General features: G+C 42.5%; 1 protein-coding gene across 8 annotated transcripts in view; it reads right to left on the reverse strand.

Moving 5' to 3' along the window:
- The window catches only part of LOC100117424 (major facilitator superfamily domain-containing protein 6), a 380,954-nt gene that overhangs the window by 304,859 nt on the left and 53,085 nt on the right, over nucleotides 1-23,010 (reverse strand). The gene's annotated exons all lie outside the window — the stretch shown is intronic.

Raw genomic sequence — 23,010 nt, forward strand, 5'->3', positions numbered from 1 at the left:
CATCGGTCAGTATTTTTATTATTACAAAAAATATACTTTTATAGGCTGGGGTAGGGGGGGGGGGACATTGTACCGAGAACAACAAGTTTTAAATCCGGTAATACGCACAACTCTCGGCGAAATTAAGTCGTCTCTGCCTCGAGTCATCAGCGACACGTATTTTCGCTTGCAGGTATTTTCGTGAGAAAGTCTGTGGGGTCTGCTGCGGCTGAACGGCTGAAGTGAGCTGAACGCGGCAAATGGACGCAACGTCGCAACGATCGACGGGACTAGCGGGAGTCGTGGGAGAAGCATGGAAGGAGCTTACGAAAATGCCACCGAGATGGCGCCACAGGTGGGTTAACAATGGAAATATGACCGTTACACGCACAAGGGAACAAGAAACAGATACATCATATGGGTTAATATATCTATAGGTATGCGCGAACTGTCGTGAGTCGACGATCTACTTTATGCTGTATATAAATAACGGTCAAGTGATGCCAGCATTATTACAACAATAATCACATTTGTTCATCGCTGCATTGATTACGTCGGAATAATTTCATTAAACCTTGACAAACGTTTTGTGTTTATCTTAGTTCAAATTTATATCCAGTAGTGTTGAAAATATTTCAGCAAATATAAGTAAAAATATAACGCACACACACACACGCACACACATACACACACAAGAAAATTTACAATATACTTGTGCATAAAATGTTTAAATTTTAATACAATCCTTGCATCACATATCCATACATATATCAAACGTACCTAACCTACTGTTATGTATAGATATATGTATAAAAGTAGCGAGGATTATTAGGATGTAGAGGAGATGGAGACGTGCGTGAATGTGTGAGCGGGTGTGAGTGTGTGCGAGCCGCGAGGGAGTTGGAGTCGGCAGGCGACTAACGGTGTGTGGCACTTGGTCGGTGACTCGCCTATTATACGTACCCCTGTACTGGTTATACAACTTAAATAAAAGTATATTACAAACTACCTCTTACGTCCTTTGGCTCTGAGTTACCTTTATTGTTCTCACCTCAACATACATACACAACAAGTTGGCGACGAGGATCGAAGAATCCATTACACGGATAAAATATCGCATTGACCACGCGTGAAAGTGATACGATGGCACCCACAACGGATGGAGAGCAACAGACAGCACAGCCTACACAGCAGCCTCATCGGACACAGCTACACATACAACCTTTCATACCCGGCACGTCTTTGTGGAACCGATGGATTCAGAGACTGGAAGAAGCTTTTACTATCATGAAGACAGATGCGGCGGACAAGGTGCCAAATTTACTGCATTACATTGGTGAGGAAGTATTTAATAATCTGTGCGACAACTATGGTTCAGAAGATCCATATAGCAAAACGTACGAGGACCTGAAAGAGAGACTGAAAGAGTTATACGCCCCGAAGGCTCTCGAAATCGCGGAAAATTTCAAGTTTAATTCTCGGAAACAGCAAGACGGTGAAGATATACAAACATTCGCAAACGTACTCAACAAGTTAAGTCTCATGTGCGAATTTGGAAGTTTCCAGAAAACCGCGTTGCGTAATCAGTTTGTGCTCGGGCTAGCAAACGTACGGATTCAAAGCAGACTGTTAGAAACAAAGAATTTGACCTTTGAGACAGCACTATAAACAGCTTTAGCCATGGAACTTTCCGAAAAGGAAGCAGGAGCGTTTAACAGAATTCGGTGTCGGTCGACTATTTACATGCAAATAAGAGTCCAAATCGTAAACAGCAAAAGTCAAACTTTAACCATAAATCCGAAAAAAGTTCGACAAATACTAAGACAAGCAAGCCGCAAAGTAATAGAGCGATCACGTGCTACAGGTGTGGAGATAATCACACAATACCTCATTGCCAAGTATCACCGAGAATAACATGCAATTTCTGTGGACGTCAAGGACACATGGAAAGAATTTGTCTAAAGAAAAGAGAGGAGACGCATTACGTCGATGAAGAAAACTCAGAGGAGGAATACGTAGATATAGTGGAGATTTGCCCAGTAGATGAGCCAAAGCTGCGAGACAAGATATACACAGTCCTAAACATACAAGGTAAACCGATCAAAATGGAAGTAGATACCGGCGTAGCAGTCACCTTGATGTGGCATCATCAAGCGACAAAACTATTCCCGGAATTACAGATCAAGAAGACGACATTACGATTAGTCACCTTCTGCAAAACTACAGTAAACGTCACCGGTTACTTAACGGTAAAGGTAACTTACAAAAATAAAGACTACTAAGTGAAATTATATTTAACAGAAGTCGAACGCGCGCCGTTACTAGGACGCGAATGGATACGCTGTTTGATTTCAGGGGGAAGCGCAAGTGGCTTATTCAGTGAAATTTTACAAGTAGAATTTAATGTACAGGATGTAAATAAAGAAGTGTTTATAAAAAAATTATTTAACAAATATACCAATGTAACAGACCCAAATATCACTGGAATAAAAAAACTTACAGCTTCGCTAACCCTCAAGCCAAACGCGCAACCGGTTTTTCTAAAACCGCGACCAATTCCGTTTAAACTGACTCCTTTAGTGGATACAAAATTTGATAAGTTGATAAACGACGGCGTTTTCGAGAGAGTAGACACATCGGAGTTCGCGACACCAATCGTACCGATTTTGAAAATAAACGAAAGGGGAGAGGAGGTGTAAGCGCTTAATGTACGGCGTCGCGGCTGCACCAGCGATATGACAAAGAATGATGGAAAGCATTTTAGGCGGTATAAAAGGGATTAAGGTATTTTTAGACGATATACGCATCGCTGCTACAAATGTAACGGAATTTATCTATACTTTAGAATCAGTAGTACAGATTCTTAACAACTACAATATAAAAATTAATGTAAAAAAATGCGCCTTTTTCGAACACCAAATAAGCTATTGCGGGTACGTAATAGATAAACAGGGTCTACACAAGGATCAAATAGTAAATTCGAAGCAATTACAAACATGCCTACACCCAAAAATATGTCTGAGGTCCATGCTTTCATAGGTATGATTAACTATTACCATTGTTTCATTAAAAACGCTTGTTTCATTAATCTCTCCTTGCCTTTTCTGCCGTGTCCAGAGCACATCCGACAGTTGAAGAAATGAGCCACGTGCTTACCTCTTTTGTGCAATCATCTTTGCAGAGGAAATAACTCGGCCATGCTGGCATCAGGCCAGACAGTGGCCAGATTCTCCGCATTTATAGCAGATTTTTGTAGCTTGATCTACACTATATACTATGACAGTGCCCAAGTGGCTGAAAGCTACGAATTGCTCTATCTGAATCACACCATCAGGAACCTTTACCACCTAGACATCGTCCCGGTACAAAATTTGCATCTAGGTACACAAAATTACGAAGTACACTACCTGAACCACGTCATCAAGAACCTTAACCACCTAGACACCGTTCTGGTACGTAGAGCACACTTCGATTCAGAAAAAGATGGAGTTCAACACCTGGACAACGTGATCGAAGATCTCCACCACCTAGATACTGTCCTGCAATGTAGTGTACGCCAGATGCAAAGGCTACTATGCGCACTCCCAGGAATTCGTCATCGGGAATGCTACGTAGTCACCTAGACGTCACCCCGCTACGCAATGCACGTATGGATAATACAATCGTTAAATTAAAAAAATGTTTGAATACATATGTGTATATCCATAATTTCAGTCAAGTATATTATTTAAACCCCTAATCACCTTGCTGGATGAGGGGTGTACGGAAATGTCAAACTTTAATGGACAAGCTGAATAGGCTAGTTAAAGGGTCCCACGGAAGTATTGTTTGATGTTGGTGCCAACAATTTAAACGACTTAATATACAGCAAAATTGTATTAAAAGCCAAAAATCTACGCAAACATATTAGGCACACGTTCTAGCTTCCACGACGTCAAATAGAAACCCTGGCGAGAAAAATCACGTGATTAATCACATGAGTGATTACGTGATGGATCACTTGAATTTTCACGTGATAAATCGCGTGATCTATCACGCGACTATTTAGCGTGATTCTTACGTAAGTGAGAATGGTGCTAATCAAAATAAATTGACTACAAAAAAATGAAAAAAACTGCCTTAATGGAGGATTGTACCTTAGTCCTCAACTTGAAGATCCATTATCTTACTTCCTGAGTCATTTTTATTTATCCTTATAACAATGACTTAAAGATCATATTGTCGCTTCCTACGAAGACTAACACAGTTCACATTTTCAAACAAAAACTAGCCCAACTCACGATTTGCCGCGAAGAGTAGCACAGTTCATAAATGCCGTCAAGACTAGCACAACTCGCGACTTTATATTACTTGAAATGTGAGTATTTTGATTTTTATTGGGTTATTTTGTTGGTTAAGTTCATGAAAACCTTAGACAAAGACAGGCAAACCTCAAAGTTTTAAAAGGTTTCGGAAATTATAGGAGGTTTTAAAAAATGATTGTAAAAAATTATTGTATTAGTAAAAACAATTTTAAATTTAGTAAAAAGTTGTAAATTGTGAATATTTAAAAATTTATTTATTTATTTATAATTACCAGAAGAAATTTAAAATTGAAATGTTCATTAGAATCTTTAACTCTTCTTCATTTGATTCTAGGTCTTCCTTTTTTATATATATATTTTAAATCTTTTTAGAATTTTCGTTACCCCGATAACATCGCGTGCCGGGCATTTTAGGGTCACGCATGCTGGCCGCTCGTGCCGTCATTGTGACGTCCCCAAGACACCTTTCGTTGGAATTTTCAACAATTTTTTTTCCTGCCATTTGGGAAGTCATAATGTTGACATTTTGGCGGCATAGCGTGCCAGCACGCGTGCTCACATTGCGACGGCACGAAACTTTGTCAGAATGACGGCCATGTGTGCCGGCTGTATGCCACCGGCACGAACGAAGGCAGAATGTCGGCATTTTGCAGTCACGCCGTGTTGGCACTCATGGCAGCAATATGACGACTTTTTGAGGAGCTACCTGACGGCATTGTGCTTTCGACCCGTGTTCAAAATTTATTAACATTTGGCGCTGTCAGAGTGCTAGCAGAATGCCTGCTGGGAGTGCTGCTCGCTATGACAGCATTCTGTCGTAACGAAATTCCCGCAGAATGCTGGCTTTGTTAGCTGCGAAACTTAGAAAATTTTAAGCCGCACAATTCACGAAATAAGGCTTTTCAATGTATTATATTTTAAGGCAGTTGATTTTGTTAATTCACCTATACCTGCCCAGCACAATGCCGTCATTTCCGTGTCCCGGAGCAGGGGTACCTGGACGTCACGCGTGGCCCATTCCGTGCAGTCTCAGTGCCGTCATTCGGCCGACATCATGTTATCGGGGTATCCCTTCCTCATTGTTTGCCAACAGGACTATGTCATCTACGTATTCTATCGAGCATACCTTTCTGTTGCCTATTGTCAGCCCTCCTTTCTGCACTTTTTCCCTCTCTTGTTCTAAGTCTGCCAAGGCAATATTAAACAGCGCTAAGCTGAGTGGGTATCCTTGTCCTACTTCTTTTTCCGTTTTGAGCTTCCTCGACTTGGTTTTATCGATTCTTACTCTGCTATGTGTATCCCTGTACATTTCCTTCACTTTCTTTACAGTTTATCTTTTATTTTTTTCTTTTCTAACATTTTCCATATCTCCTCTCTTTTTAGTTTGTCAAATGCCACCCTCATATCTGCGAAAAATAAGAACACTTTTCCTTTTTTTATTTCTTTCTCCACTATGGCTTTAACTACATATATTGCATCCACAGTGCCTCTCTAACCCCATCTGTGTGTCGTCTAGTACTTTCTTCTCTTCTAATTCTTCTCTCAGTTTTTTCTCTATTATGTTTGCATATATCTTGTATCCTGTGTCCATCAAAGTTATTCCCCTATAGTTTTCTGCCTCATCCTTGCTTCCTTTTTTGTATATTAGCCCCGTGTTCCATTCCACTGGGAAGCCGTTACCTTCTCATATATCATTTAGGGTTTTGTAAAGGAAATCTTTAGCTCTGCCCCCCCCCCCCCCAGAATATCCATGCTTCATTCTGTATCTCGTCTTCTTCTGCTGCCTTGTTCTTTTTCAGTTTCCTGATTGCTTTCTTGATCTCTTCACGTGTAATGTCTATTTCTTGTCGTCCTTCTTCGTTATGTTTCTCTTTTCCGTCTTTTTCTTGATCTCTTGCGTTTTTCGTATCTTCCTTCTCTTCTTTTTACCCTCCGTCTGCGTTTTTTTTCTCGTTTAGTTTCCTGAAGTGTTTCTCCCACTCTTTTCCTGATATCTTCTCGCTGGGATTTTCCCTACCTTTCCTTCTTGTTTTGTTCACTACGTCCCAAAATCCTTATTCTCCTTTTTATTTCCTCTCTCCTTTTATTTATCTTTTTATTTTTGTTATTACATTCTGAACTAAATCTTTGAGGTCTCTCCAGTCCTTTGGCATCCAGGCTTTTCCCAGCCAGTCTCTATATTCTGCTATTCCTTTTTCTGTCCAGTCTGTTGTGAGTTCTTCCTCTTCCAACTCTACCTCTTTTTTTAGTTTCAGAGTCGCTTCTATCGGGAAGTAGTCCGATCTTCATTTTCCCCCTATCAACATCTTCTCTATCGTTTCTCTCTCTCCCTTATTTGTTATCATGTAGTCTATCGTTGAGCAGCCATTTCTTCCTAGGTACGTCCATTTTCCCTTCATATCACCTTCTATGTCTCCGTTCACTATGTGCATCCCTATTTTTTCCAGTTTCTCTATCATGTATATTCCTTCTTTATTTATGTTTTTGTCTTTCGATTTTCTATTTTTCTCCTTGACTTCTATTGTAAGGGGTTTTTCTCCTTTTTTAGCTGTTCTTGCATTGAAGTCTTCGTCTATTGTTATTATTTTTCCCTTTTCCTCTTGTTCGCAGATCTTCTCTATCTGTTCCCAGTTTTTTCCTGTTTCTTCTCTCATATATACTACTCCCGTTCATAGCTTATACTTTCCATTTCTCATGTTTGCTGTTATTATTTCATTTGAATGTTTCTCTCCCCATATTATTTCTAGGTCGTTATTCTTGTTTTTAATTGCCATCATTACCCTTCCTCTTGCTTTTCCCTTTTGATGAGACCTTTTTGCTGCTTTTGTCCTGAATTCATATCCTTTAAATCTATTCTCCCATATTTCGCTATTTTTCACTTCTACCTATGTTTCTGATAGACCTATAATATCGAACTTTTTACTCTCCACCTTTTATATTTTCTTTCTCGACTTTGCACCATAAACAATTTGTATACTACTCACTTCAAAAACATATCCGTTTTCCACGGCCGCCATTTTCATCATCTTATTAACTTAATTAAAAATGTTAATTTATCAAATAAACATTTTGATAAATGACCATATATGGTTCAGCAGTTTCGGGCTCTTAGAAGGGGAAATATAACCTCTCATTATCTTCTTCATTACTACTTGGTACGGTCGCCCCCAGGGGTCCAGCTCAACCTCGTCCTGTATCTCTTTCTCGTCCTGTAACTCTTTCAGGCATCGTCGTTTATTCTTCTGGATTTTCCTCTTAAGTATATGTTTAGCATTCTCCAGTTGTTTATTTAGGGCGCCTACTATTTCTTTATCACGACTAGTCTCGCAGTATTTCTTTCTAGCCCGCTGTTCCCGTCTTCTGGTTTGCAGACACTCTTTGCAGGCTGCGTCGATTTCTTTATTTCACCAGTATACTAGCGGTCGTCTATTGTCGGGAGTTCTTCTTGGCATTGTTGCGTCGCAGGTTCGGGTAATATATCCCATTACCTGCTCGACCTTATCATTCGCTGATGCAGACAGCTGTATTTCTTCTAAGGCCAGCAGGAATGTCTCCTTATCAAAATCCTTCGTTTTTCAGCTGACTCTTTTTGTCGTTTCCCTCCTGTTAGATCTCTGTTTTGATATTCTCATCTTAATTATTATCGCTTGGTGTTCACTGTTTGTCTAATGATCGCTTACCATCCACGATCTAACTGAGTCAATCAGGCAGCTGCTGACAAACGTGAGATCTATGATTGACCCTGCGTCTCCTCATTGAAATGTGTAAGAACATCTCTGGTTAACTAAGACCGAGTCAAGGAGGGCGAATGCTTCCAATAGCGCTTGTCCTCTTTCGTTCGTCCTTTGGTGGCCTACTCTACTGCCCAAGCGTTGAAATCGTCTGCTATCAGTACCGGTTTTCTTCCTACAGCATCATGTACTATTTGGTCCAACAGCTGTCTGAATTGTTTTATTAGCGTGTCAGATGAAGCATAACAACTGTAAATATGTATGCCTGCGACCTTAGCGCGTACGAATCCTTCATTACGTCTTGTCATTCTTTCTCTCAAAGCGGCATTTCCGCATGCCCATATGGCCGCTTTACCCGTATTGTCCATATTTCACGATGGTTTGTCCAGGTCTCTGTATTGTTCACAGACGATGGCTATGTCGATTCTTGTCCCGCGGACATACTGGCTCAGTAGGTCCTGTGCAGTCACGCAGTGATTTATATTTAACTGTACTTTTTTGATTTTCTTAGTCTGTCAGTGGCTTCTACTGCAGCTTGGTAAACTGGGCATGCATAGCTACTAGCTGCGTGGTCATTCTCCCCCTTACGCCTTCTTTGCAAAGTACACAGTTTGGTTGGTTCTTACACTCCTTTGCTTTGTGCCCATCTTTTCCACATTTAAAGCAAAGCTTATTTCTGTCTTCAGTTACTGTGCACTTTCTACCGATGTGGCCAAAACCTAGACATTTATAACACCTAAGCGGCTCGTTTTTGTGGTTAGCCACCTAGATTCTACAGTTAACTCATCCCATTCTGATCTTCTGTAGCTAAGTGATCTTAGCCGCTATCTGAGCTGGCACCCGTATCACTGCTTTCTGCGTGTCACCATACGTCTTTCGCAGAGATCTTATCGTAGAAACTTTTATAATGTTCTCTTTGCCGATTTCCTTCTGTAGTGCTTCTAGTACCTCCTCCTTTGAGGTAAGCATGTCCAGATCTCTTATTTCAATGATTTCTTCTTCCTAGCATGCTTTTATTGTGATACCTTTCACAAGTACCGCTTTTACAGCTTCTTGGAAGTCCGAGGTTTTGACTTCTCTTGTGCGTTTAAGCCCTCTTAGAAGATCGCCTGCAACTGTTTTGCGTATTTTATTTACGCTATTCCCCAGTGTGTTAAGTGACATAGCCACTTTCATTTTTGACAAAATGTCTGCATAGCTTTTTCCTTCTGCAGCCTTGATGATTAAAGCATCCGGTCTGGGAGGTCTTGCCCGCATCTGTCCATTCTTGCTGGCCCTGTTCTGGTTAGCAACGCCAGGGACACTTTTATCCTCTTTGCTTGCCTTTTTCTCCTTTTTCTTTGACTTTTTTGTGACGACTTCCTGCTACACTGTCTTTTCAGCTTGATTATCTGCTCCTTTGTTTTCTCTAATTCTCTCATGTGGAGTAGTTGGGACTTCCTTGGTTGTGTTCCTCGGCGCTGGCATTGCAGTTATCTTCTGCGATGCAGAGATTATTATAGCTCGCTCTTATGGTCCGGGCAAGGTCTTTAATTTGCTTGTGCACATTGTGTCTGCCCCTGACATACTCCATCAGTTCTTCGATTCTGCTGCCAAAGCGATCCAAGTGCGCATTCCTTTGCGTTATGCACGCAGCTCTCTTATCTCTGTTTGCATCAAGCTCCATTTCCATATCACCTGCTCCTCTACATGCAGCAGTGGTCAGGTGATAAACCTCTGCGGATTGTAGGTAAGATTGGCCCCCCCCCCCCAAAATCCATGGGGCCAGCGTTGACCACCGGGGCTTTTACCCGATGCGAATCGACGGCGGGACTGTGCACTGTGGCTTCACAGTGATCCATCACGTGATTGACCGTGTGATGAATCACGCAAGTTTTTTCGACAGGAAAGCCAGGTCACTATCAAATTTTCACAAAACAAAGAAACATTTTTAATAATTTTAATTAATTTTAATTTATTTAATAATTTTTATCAAAAATAGTCTCGTTGTCTAGCTAAAGCAATTCTTTCAAGGATAATTGGTTAGAACGTTGTAGGAATAAAGGGAGAAGATGAAAGGACATGGGGTTACTTAAGAGGGTTTGATTAATTTGTCTACAGGCAATGTGGCTTGATGATAAAGAAGAAAAATTTTGGGAAAAGAAATAAGGAGGTTTTGAAGTCAGAGCAAGAAACGCGAAAAAAGGGAGAGAAAGAGGGAGAGTGAAAAGGGGAACGGTGATAGCTGTCAAATTAGCAGAGAAAAGAGAGAAAATAGAATGGAAAGAAGAAAAGACAAATTAATTTATAGGAGCAAAGATAAAGAGAAGGGGAGATAGATGGTGTATAGGAACAATAAACACGAGAGAGAAAAAAAACTTTAAGGAAATAGAAGAGATGGTGAGGAACGCTAGAAGTGAGAAAATGATATAGTGCGGAGACATAAATGCGAGAACGGGATATGAAGGAGGTGAAATAGACGAAGAAGAAAACAATAAGGGATTCAAAAGACGAAAAGAAAAATAGACAAGGGAAAGAATTACTTGAAAAAGTAAGAGAGATGTGCCTAAGCATAATAAACGGAAATACAGAAGGAAACGAAGCAGAAGAATACACATATATAGGAGTAAACTAAATATTAATTACAGGTTAGAATCGGATCAGAACGCAATGGAGATAAAGACAAGCAAAACGAACTGGAAAAAAGAGAAAGAGGAAGAAAAAAGTATAGAGAGGGTAATATAGACGGAAAAGGCAATAGAACAATTCCGAGAAAAACTGGAAAAGGGAGAAGGGACAACGGAATAGTCAGAACTGAGAAGAAAACTAAAAAAAGCAATTACAAAAAAAAGAAACGGCACGATAATAAAGAAAAATAGGTGGTGGGACGAGTAATGCAAAATCAAGAAAGCAGAGGTAAGGAATCTAGGTAAGGCTATAACGAAAGGAGCAGGAAGAAAAGAGTATGTTAAAACGAAAAGAGAATGGGGAGTATTAGTGGAAAAGAAAAAGGAGGCGAAAATGAAAAAGAGGATAAGAGAAGCGGGAAAAAATAAAACAGGGAACAAATTCTGGGAAGTGGTAAAATGTAGAAAAAGAAAAATGAGAACAAGATGTAGCAGCGCGATAAGGAATGAGGAATGGATAAAACATTTCAAAGAACAATTGGGGGAGGAAGAAGAGAGAGAGGTGGGAACAAGTGTACAAGGGACAGAGGAGGTAGAAGAAGATACGGAAGAAGAAGAACACATTACCGAAAACGAGGTGAGGAAAGTAATTAGAAAAATGAAAAAGGAAAAAGTACCATGGGCAGACAGGCTTCAAAACGAGGTATGCATACACGGGAAGGAACAGGTAATAGGATAGATAACTAAGATCCTAGATAACATATGGAAAGGGGGAAACGTACCAGAGCAATGGAAAACAAGACTAATAACCCCGCTATTCAAGAAGGGGAAGAAGGAGGACGCAAAGAATCACAGAGGGATAACTCTTATAGACACAGGTTACAAACTATACGCAGAAATAATAAGGGAAAAGATGGAAGAAGAGCTGGAGGTCAAAGAGATGATAGACCATACCCAAATGGGCTTCAGAAAAGGGAGAGGCACGGCGGACGCGATTAACATATTGAGTAAAACAGTAGAAATAGAGTTGAAAAAGAAGGGAGTTAAAGTCTACGCGTTTTTTGCAAATACGAGAGCGGCTTTTGACAAGGTGAATAGAAAAGAAGTGTGGGAGATGATAGAGAAGCTAGGGTTAGGAGTCAGAATAAGGAAAAGAGTCAACAAGCTGTATTGCGGAAAAGGAGTGAAATCAAGATAAGGAAGGATAGGATAGGTGTGTTTGCGCTACACAAAGGGGTTAGGCAAGGGTGCTCGCTTGGCCCGACGCTGTTTAATGTAGTGACGGCAGATACGGAAAAGAAATTGAGCAAGGTACAGGAAGAAGGGATAGTTCTTAGAAGAAAGAAATTCCGTCAATCTTATACGCGTACGACCTAGTGATGCTAGCGAATATCGCGACTGGATTAAAGCAGATGCTAAGGAAATTTAAGAAATTAATAGACTGGAAAGGTTTAGAGTTGAATTCGGACAAATCCTAGATAATGGTGTTTAAAAACGAGGAAAGGAGAAAGAAGGAGGATAGGTTCTTCTGGAAAGATAAAGAGATGGAGGTAGTAAAAAATTTCGAATATCTAGGGTATATGTTAAAAAAAACGGGGAAGAAGAGGCACAAATTAAAAAGATAAAGGAAAAAGCAAGTACAGTAATGCGCTCGATCTAAGGATTGACACCTTGTCGTGTACCTGTTGGGCCGGTGAGAGGGCTCCTCTGGTCGATTTTGCGGCAGATCTCAGACCCGGTCCCGGTGAGAGAGAGAGAGAGAGAGAGAGAGAGAGAGAGAGAGAGAGAGAGAGAGAGAGAGAGAGAGTGAATGTTTTCGGTTGTGTTTGATTCCCTGTAAACAGGCTCACAAATGTATGTAGATCCCCGTAAAAAAGGCTCTCACTTTAGTGCGAGATCCCCTTAAAAAGGGCTCTCCCTTACTTCGGACTCTCAACGGGCCTGGGGGTGAAACTCATTCAACTCTCTTCGTCTTAGAGGGAAAAGAATGGAATCTGCCTATCATACCGACTAGAGGCTCGGAACAATCCTCTAACTCGGCGAAGGCATAAGTGCTGGTTGGGAAACACTCACGAACACAAACGTTACACTTCAACACTCCCATACCGCCAACCCGTAAGGTCAGTCTACTAAACATGACCTGGCTGCCCTATCAGCCGACGAAGAATCCCGCCTGACCGACAGTGTTGGTGAGCCGGTTGGTGACCAGATAGGGCCATGTTTGGTTGGAGGGGTGGGGGCTGCTGCTAAGGCCACAGGTGTTGGAGTCGGCTTTTTTGCGGTGGGTGAATTTCTTGGGGGGCTGACTGGTCCGGGAAGCGGGGGCAGGGCTCAGTCCACACATTCTAACACATACGTTCACTCACTTATAAAAAAAAATTATGTTATAAAAACGGTTGCAAAAGTTCCAGCAACAAAGGAGCTCCCCAGCTCAAACCACGTCCTTACGGACGGTATTTTGGAAGACCGGGCGGCTGTCGTTGAGACGATAAATACCGGTGAGAGTTCCCAGAAGAGTCATCGGGTGGCTGCGGGGTCCACCCCAGCGGCAAATACCGATGACTCCTCGGGAACAGAAAACGGTAATAATAAGAAAAGAAATAGGCATGCGAATAGGGAGCTAACCTCGGGGGCGAAGATAAGGGCAAAGCGTCTGGAGGGCGTTCCTGGGGGTCTTAGGCTGGGACCATTAAGGGCGCACGCAAAAGACAGCATTTCGACAGTTCCACCCTTAAGGGAGCGTAAGAAGAGGTCGGTTAGGGACGCTCTAAAGAGTTACAGCTGAGCAGTTGCCACTGACTTAAAGGTGGCTACCGGTCAAGTGACCGGAGGAGCGTCTTGATGAGGACCAGGGAGAGAAGGTCCTGAAGGCCTTGAAGGGGCAAATGGATGACGCCCCAGACGAAGGCTATTTTACAAGTTTTTTGGACAATTGGTTTCAGAGGAGTGCACAGATCTTCCGCTGCAAGGACCAAAAGGACAAGGAGTGGTTATTTAACAATGCCACTAAATGGTCGTATGGGGAGGGCACCCAACTTAAGGCTATTAGGATAAGGGACCTCCAGAAGCTGGTCAGAGCGATGATCTACGCCCCTAAAGTGCATACTCCGAAGATCGTGGTGAAACGCTTGAAAAGGCAGAACACCACACTCGCACCGGATTCCTGGGTGGTCACTAAAACTAAAACGATGACGGAGCATTTTTGTGAAAGTAGTAGGGCTAACGTCATCCAGTTTGAGGAAAAGACAGAGGAAAAGAGAGGACAGATGGGAGAAGAGGTGACATAGGTCGATCCCGGCCTTAATACGGTAACCAAAGAGGTAGATGCGGGTGGCAGTGCCCTACATCAAAATGGCTGATCGGGAGAAACGCTACAGCGAGAGCAATATGGGTTGGGCCAAATCTGTACCAGATACCACTATAGAGTTCACGCAGATTAATCTGCACCATTGGCCGTTCTGGCTAGACGTATGGCGGGGGTGCGTACAGGTATTTACCTAATCTAAGAACCTTGGATTCACAATGGCAAAATCGCAGGCTTAAACAGAATAGGTACACTGATCAGTGAATCCCGTTTTGACTAGAACGTGCCTTATTGCCGCCAAGGGGCTTCAGGTAGAGACGGTGCCAAAGCACTGCTCAAGAAATCTATGTACAGCTACACGGAGAGACCTTTTACGCGGGATATCAAGTGTATTCATCGAGTAAACGCATGCGTTACTCCCGTTTCCGGGTGAATGTTCACCTGAAATTGCAGTGAACGGTTTACAGCGCGGAATAGCATGGCTGCCACTGAAAAGCAAGTGTAGTGCGCTGTACGAGTTGACGCGCGCGGCGGGATAACTGACTATATACGCACAAAAACACATTTTTACTTATAATTACTACAATATTACAAACAAAAAGCATTTGTTTAACATATAATAAATACTTTCTTGAGAATATTCGTGGAAATAAAGCAATAGACTATCGATTCTTTGAACAGTAAGACGTATCTTAATGCGGTTTTTTGCCCTAGGAAATTTATTACCTGGCCAAGCAAACATTATTTTTCTGACATTACTGAACACCTCAGGCCGAGATCTTGAATTAAAAAAAAAAATGGTTGAAAATGACCGTCCCTGTCAAAAATGCGAGCTATTTGAAGTAGGTTAGTATTGTGGCTTATTATATTTGTTATAATTTTATTGCATTGTAAAAAAATTGCAATATAACTTTGTAAAATCATGTGTAGTTATACGCACGTAACCTACTTATTAATTTAAGGGGAGGTGGGAGCTATAGCTTCGCAAATCCGTCACAGGGTATTTAGTATTTCAAATGCCAAAAATAAAAACTAAAAGCCCTATTGACATGTTCTTTCGGTAGAATGATTCACGTATCTCAAACCTATGGAGCTCTTCTCATTATATTGATGAAATTTTAAATTAAAAAAAGTTAATAAGTAAAATTGGTGTTTGAGGTTGGCGTATCGCATAAACACGCGTAAACACCAGCTGTAATCGCAACACCCGCTCGTATTTCACAACTTTTACAAAAACCAAAAGTCCGATTGGTATTTTTTCTCGGTAGAATGATTCACTAAACTCAACACTGTGGTGCTCTGGTCTTGGTTTTTCATTGCAAGCTTTATTCAAAAAATTATATGGAACAGAAAAACAGTGTTAAGCCCTATTTTTTGTAACAATTTATCATCTCAAGCAAAACACGACGCGCGCGCGAAACGCTTACACATGTGACTAGCCAGTGACTAGCGTTCACTGGAAAAATCGGTGAATGCCTCTTGACATTCGAGTAACGTTCACGTCATATACGTGTAAAGCTCAATCACCTACAGACTCGCCGTAATCACACGTTAAAACAGTGGCGCCACCGGATATTCAACGGTACAATTTTCAATAACCGAATATTCTGCGTAAAAGGTCTCTCCGTGTAGGTTAAGCTACAAGGCCATCGAAGGCGAACGAAAAGTCATCATGATCGCCGCGGCATACGTTCCCTATAAGGAAGCGTGCTCCCTGAAGAAAATGGTCGCATTAATCAGAGAATGCGAAGCCGAAGGCACCTAGCTTATAATGGGTTATGACGTAAACGCACATCACACATGTTAAGGCAGCACAGACTGCAATCCTAGAGGAGAAAGTCTATTAGAGTTCTTAGCAGAAACGTACATGGACTTTCTCAATACGGGCAACAGACCTACGTTCCTAAACGCCGTAAGGAAAGAGGTCATAGACATCACCCTGGCCTCCAGGAATGTGTGGTTTGAGGTTATGTACTGAAGAGTGCCAAAAGAGATCTCCATGTCGGACCACCAACATATTGTATTCAGACTTAGCGGACAAAGTACGCTCTATCTACTCATAAGGAACCCTAGAAAAGCAAACTGGGTAGGCTATAGAGAAGAACTTACGGCTAAAATCGCTCACTTTCTTGTCACTCACAAGACGGTGGAGGACATCGATCACTGCAGCAGGATCCTAAGGGACATAATAATAAGTTCTTTTAAAAACAATTGTGAACTTAGACCAAAGAGGCCAACAAAGGGCGCTCCCTAGTGGAATCAGTCACTGGAGAAACGAAGGAAGAAAGTAAGGCGACTATACAACCGACCTAAGCACACGAAGAGTGACAAGGACAAACGAGCGTATAAAGCGGAGCAAAAAGAATATAGTTAGAAGCGATACTGCAAAAGCTGAAGAACGTTATCAGACACGGCCAGGCTGTGCAGTGTCCTGCAGCATCTAAAGAAGCCACTGACTGACTCGATTTGAATGGAAACCGAGGACTGGGAGAAAAATGGACAGAAGGTCCTAAAGGGCCTGATGGAAACCTACTTTTCAGACTTCAGGGAAGGAGCGGGGTCAGAGGCCGTACGACTGACGGCCCGCGGAGAGAACTGGAGTCTGGCGAAACGGGTAACAGACAAGGCAAGGATCAGGTAGGCTATAGGGAGGTTTGAGCCTTACAAGGCGGCAGGACTGAACGACATTTTTCCGGCTCTGCTGCAACAGGGCATGGACATATTAGTCCCAGCCTTGGAGAAACTGTATCGAGCTTATCTAGCACTAGGATATGTGCTGAAAGCATGGGGTCAGGTGAAGGTGGCATTTCTGCCCAAACCAGGTAATACACAACACAAGGTCGCAAGGGATTTCAGGCCAATTAGCAAGACCTCGTTTTTACTTGAAACTCTGGAAAGACTAGTTGACAGATACATCAAGAAGTTATAACTTGTAGAAGCGCCGCTGCACAGTAAGCAGATTACGTTCTAGACAAGGAAGTCGGTGGACACAGCGCTGGTGGAGGCAGTTAGCTTTATTCAAAGGGACATGAATAACAGGGGTTTGGTATTTGTGGCTTTCCTAGACATCAAGGGGACTTTTAATTACACGACCGGCGAGACAATTTCGGCAGGCATGGAGGAGCACGCAGTATAAGCAACTGTCGCTAGATGAATCAGCTTTATGCTGAGAACCAGAAAGATATTGGCAACCTGGGGAACGTACTCTAGCAAAGGAGTGGTGAGGAAGGGATGCCCACAAGCAGGGGTGCTGTTGCCGACACTATGGTGCCTGGTGATGGACAGCCTGCTCCGTATCCTAAACAAGGTGGGTATAAACGCACAGGCATATCTAGACGACATCGTAATCATGTTAAGGAGGGAAGACAAGGACTTGCTAGCAGTCTAATGCGATTCGCACTGGGCCTGGTGGAGAAATGGTGTGATAAAGTTAATTGACCCCAACAAAGTCAGTGTCATGCTGTGTACAAACAGGTATAAGGTCAAGCCGATAGAAGGGTTTCAACTCCATGGTATCAAACTAAAATTGGTAAAAGAGGTCAAATACTTGGGAGTCACGCTCGACGCTAGACGTAACTGGAGGAAACGTATCAAAGAACAATGCAAGAAAGCGAGAGGCACTTTCTGGGCCTGCAGGAGGGATTTTGGCAATACCTGGGGTCTAGAACCGGATAAAGTGAGATGGCTATATGATGCAATCATCAAACTAAGACTCACTCATGGGGCACTGGTATGGAGCCACAAATGTGAGTTGAAAACTTACACCATAGGGCACTAGACAGGGTGCAAAGATTGATTATGGGACGAGTCACGTGATCCATGCGAACGACAACTACGGTCGATATGGAATAACTGTAGGAACTTTCTTTACTAGGCAAGGTAATTAAGGCAAATGCGTGTAGGACTTTCTGCAGAATAGCGGAATCAACGAACTGTTCGGACTTCAAGGATGCGGCACTTTTTGAACAAGTAATGTCGCTAATGGAAGAAAGTGGTTGCGACAGAATGGCGGAAAGGATTTATTTTTTGAAACCATTCTTGATTGTGATCCCAGAAAGGGAAGAATGGAAAACGGGATCACCCAAACTCCTCAAAAACAGTGTAGTGTGGTTTACTGACGGCTTAAAAAATTATAACGGCGTACGAGCAGGAGTTTGGGAAAATGGACACATAAGAGATTGTGTGCTCACTTGACTATCATGCTACGGTTTTCCAGGCAGAAATCAGGGCCATTACAGAGGCAGCCAAATGGCTGTTAAAGAGGAGCACAGGGTGAAGAACTGTAAGCTTCTGATCGAATTGCAGGGCAGCTCTCATGTCGCTAGATAGTATCTGTATCTTTTCAAAAGAGGTACTAATTGCAGACAGGAGCTAGAATTACTGGCGGAACACAACGTGGAGAGACTAGTGTGGGTACCAGGGCACGCCAGCGTAGTGGGTAACGAAAAGGCAGACAGGCCAGCAGGTAGGAGCGCGGACGGCGTTTAAGCTAGAAGGTGCGCAGTCGCCGTTGTTACCTGCGAGGTAAACAAAGCAATCAAAGACTGGCTTAACCGGCAACTGAGCGACAAATAGACTAACGCCATAGGACTAAGACAGGCTAGGGCTCTGATGGGCGGCAGCCCACTAGAGGAGTGGCTGCTGACCATTAGGGGCTTAAGCAGGAACAGGCTGAGGCTGGCAGTTGGCTGGCCGACGGGACATTGGAGGGTAGGATTTCACCTGTGGAACTTAGGACTAAGAGCCTCTGGGAGCTGTAGGTGATGCTAGTATGAAATGGAGACCACCTCCCACCTGCTGTGTGAATGCCCAGCTCTCGCGAAGACGAGACAGAAGGAGTGGGGGTTCCTACGTCGGGGTTAGAGAAACTAAGGTCAAACAGCTTGGCATCAATTTGTCGAGTTGCCGAAGCTATAAACAAGGCTTTATAAAGTAACTTTTTAAGATACAGGAGGCACAGCACAATGAGCTTCGCTTGAGTGCTTGACCGGCACGTCCCCGTGGAAGGGCCGCCGCAGTTCACCTCCGCCTAACTGATTATGGCAATGACTAATGAGCTCGATGTGGGGGCTAGGAGAAGAACTCTTTAGAGATAACTGGGAACTGAGGATGAGGCTATATGATACGATAGTAAAGAGCATAATGGAATATGTTGCGGAGGTGTGATGATGGAAAGGTAAGGAAGAACTGAAGAAGATACAGAGAAGGTATATGAAATGGGTAATGAAAGTAGAGTGATACTCCGGAGCACGTACTACATTTGGAAACAAAGAAGTGCAAACTCAAAACAAGGACAAGAAGAAGAGCTATAAAATACGAGGCAAAATTGAGCAAGATAAAAAAAAGGTACCTTGTGAAGAGAATGCTGGAGAACTCTAGAAAAAGAAGAGGAAGAAGAATGGGAAAGATAAAGGAGGAACAAAACTAAAGAAGAGGAACTGAACAAGAGAAGCTGGGCAATTTCAGAATATCACAAAAGGTTGAAAAAAGGAGAACAGATGTGGGTTGAGTTGGAAAGAGTAGAAAAAGACATATAGTGGCAGAAATGGGAAAGCGAAATGAGAAAATCAAGGCAGGTGAAAGATGTAAAAAATTAATAAAACCGCAGGGTGAGATTTCGGAATATCTATAAAGAAAATGGAACACAGGGAAAAAAGGCTGGCTGGGACAGCAAAATTCAGATCAGGCAACGAAGCAAAAAGATACAGATTATGGATGAAGGAGGAGAGAATATGTAGGCTATTCAAAGAAGAAGAAGAGACGCTCGAGCACATATTCGTAAGGTGCAAGAAAACAGGTGATAAAGACAATAACTAAAAAAACATTTTGAACGGGGAAAGGAAGAATCTGGCAGCATTATACAGAATCATATGAATGAGGAAAGAGAAAAAGAAACGGGGAGAAATGTAAGAAAAAAGAAATTAGGCAGAAAAGAGAAGCAGCAATTAAAAGAAAAGTAAGAGCAATCAAAAGAAAACAGTAGCAAAAGGGAAGAGAAAAAATGCAGGAAAAGCTATAAGTAGTAAAAGAAATAAACTGGACGAAGGAACAAGAACAGTGCATGGACATTTCGCAGGAAGTGGAGACGAGAGGAACAGTCATAGAAACAAAAGTTACTAGGAAAGAGTCAGAAAACGATACAGGTGGAACAAGGAACATGGACAGGGAAAAAGGAAACGGAATCGAGCAGATAAGCAAAATACGTGGTGCAACACGGTAGTGAAGAGGTTAGCTAATCCAAAAATAAGTACAGAAAGGAGAAAAGCAATACAAAAGGGGAAGATGCCGTTCAGAGAAAAGAAAAAAGAAAAGGAGATGAGGGATTTGAAGGAGGAGATAGAAGAATGGAAATCAATGCAAGATTTGAGAGAGAAAGAAGCGAGGCATTGGAAAAGAAAATTGAAGAGGTAAGTAAGGACGTAGAATTATTATTTTTTATCTTTCCCTTCATTAAGGGAAAGATAAAAAATATGTAGAGAGAGATGGACGAAATGAGATAAGGGATGAGAGGAAACAAAAACAGAATCAAGGCAGTAAAGAAGAGGCAGGAGATGAGAAGGGGGAGAAAAATTGCAAAAAGAAGAGACGGAAAAATTTTGAAAAAGAGAAGGGTGAATGCTGCAGGTAAAAGAATAAATGATAGCAGGTAAGGTATGGGAGTAAGGTTTGATAGTGCACCTGAATAACTGGACCGAGGAGGACTCTGTTAAGGATTGGCTGGAGGATATTATAGAGGGAGTGGAATGGAAGTTAGAGGATGCCAGGACAGATGAGATCAAGAAGGTCATTTTTAAAAGAAGGGAAGATATGAAAATGATCTGGGAGAAAAAAAACCGAAATTAGAGAAGGAGGGAAGATCAGACTAGACCAATGGCTTTCCTTTGAAAAAAGAAGGGCCAAAGCTCTAATAATGAGAGAGAAGAGAAGGAGGAAGGAAGAAAAGAATAAGACTCCTACAGGAAAGAGTGAGTTGCAGAGATTGAAGAAGAGTTCTTACATACTATTGGGACGAGAAAAAAGAGAGAATCGTCAAAAAAGGAAGAGGAAATGATCAGGGGGAAGAAGATAGGTATAAGAAGTGGAGGTTGGGAGAGTCAGAAGAGGAAGAGGAGGAATAAATAGAAGAATAAGAAAGAGAAAATTGAAATAATGTTCACACACACACACGAAAAAAGTGAGCCTGGGGGACACCGGCACTCGTGTGCAGAATGATAGTCGCTGAATTATACCGATACAGCACATACTTGTGCTTCCTCGTTCTCAGCACGCTCTCTACAAAGCATGCGCGCGCATAGTGTCACAGAGGCATGTTTTCATTCGGTTCGGCGTGTGGCATCAAAGTTCTAGTTGTAGCATGTAATGTGTATTACATTTGTTATAATTTTATTCAGAGTGTAACAAGCGGCCGCGAATTTGTATCGCGCGCGCTCGTTTTGTCGCACGATGATGGCTCGGCAGCTGAGCACGGTGTTGCCAAGTCATGGGAGAGATGTGCGCGAGAGGGCGCGCGCGAAGTTATACGAATTCGGGCTAGCTAACTGTTCAGACACGGGCGCGCAACCGATATTATACACCCGGGTATAAGCATCGTTGAGACAAGATTCCAAGACTCACGAGGCCGAGACCATCCTGCATTCTGATCGATCGCGCGAGTTCGAGATCACCCGCATTCCAGACCACCAAGAAGCTGCGCAGCCAGGCTAGGAGGGACGCCTTCTCACCATCAGCCGTCGAGAGACCGCTGTCGACCATGCACGCCTATTCCAAATAGTACCAGAAAATAGCCTTTATTGCGCCCCGGGTAATTTATAACGTGACCAAGCAAACCTTATTTTTTTTGGCATTACTGAACAGTTTAGCCATAAAATACATAAAATATCTACCTTTTTCCAAAATCTCAAGTGTAATAAGGTCTTTCTACGTCCGTAATCAAGGCACAGAAAAAATCGTTTTTTTTCAGTTTTCGATTTATTACTAAAAAATAAGTAGTCAAATCACTTGAAGTTTTGCTGATACCCCGTATGTGGCGCGTTTCCTGGGTGGCGGATAGGGGAATGCTCATTGGCGCGTCGAGGTTTCCTCAACCGGCCAAAGGGCAGAAATAAAATATGCTCCGCGGACCAAACAGGCTAGGGGAAGAAACCCCAAAGATAAATCAAACATGGATAGTGAGTTAATAACATTACTACCCCAAGTAGGTCAAGCCATAGTGCCCAGTCCCGCCGTCGATTTCGATCGGGTGAAATCCCCGGTGGTCGACGCTGGCCCCATGGAGTTTGGGGAGGGGGGGGGGGGGCAAACTCACTCAGAAGCCGCAGAGTTTTATCACCTGACCACTAATGCATGTAGTAACGCAGGTGATATTGAAATGGAAGTTGATGCAGACAGGCATAAAAGAGCTTCATAACGCAAAGGAATGCACACTTGGATTGCCTTGGCAGCAGAATCAATGAACTGATACAGTATGTCAGGTTCAAAAACAATGTGTACAAGCAAATTAAAAATCTTGCCTGAATTATAAGAGCGAACTATAATAATATCTGCATCGCAGAAGATAACTTACTGCAATGCCAGCGCCGAGGAACACAGGGGAGGGAAACCCAGACAACCTCAAGCCTCAGATCCCGGAAGGCGGGTACAACCAAGGAAGTCCCAACTACTCCACATGAGAGAATTAGAGAAAACAAAGGAGCAGATAATCAAGCTGAAAAGACAGTGTAGCAGGAAGTCGTCACAAAAAAGTCAAAGAAAAAGGAGAAAAAGGCAAGCAAAGAGGATAAAAGTGTCCCTGGCGTTGCTAACCAGAACAGGGCCAGCAAGAATGGACAGATGCGGGCAAGACCTCCCAGACCGGATGCTTTAATCATCAAGGCTGCAGAAGGAAAAAGCTATGCAGACATTTTGTCCAAAATGAAAGTGGCTATGTCACTTAACACACTGGGGAATAGCGTAAATAAAATACGCAAAACAGTTGCAGGAGATCTTCTAAGAGAGCTTAAACGCACAAGAGAAATCAAAACCTCGGACTTCCAAGAAGCTGTAAAAGCGGTACTTGTGAAAGGCGCCACAATAAAAGCAGGCTAGGA

Source organism: Nasonia vitripennis (genome assembly GCF_009193385.2).
Source record: "Nasonia vitripennis strain AsymCx chromosome 1 unlocalized genomic scaffold, Nvit_psr_1.1 chr1_random0012, whole genome shotgun sequence".
In the NCBI taxonomy this organism is placed as follows: domain Eukaryota; kingdom Metazoa; phylum Arthropoda; class Insecta; order Hymenoptera; family Pteromalidae; genus Nasonia; species Nasonia vitripennis.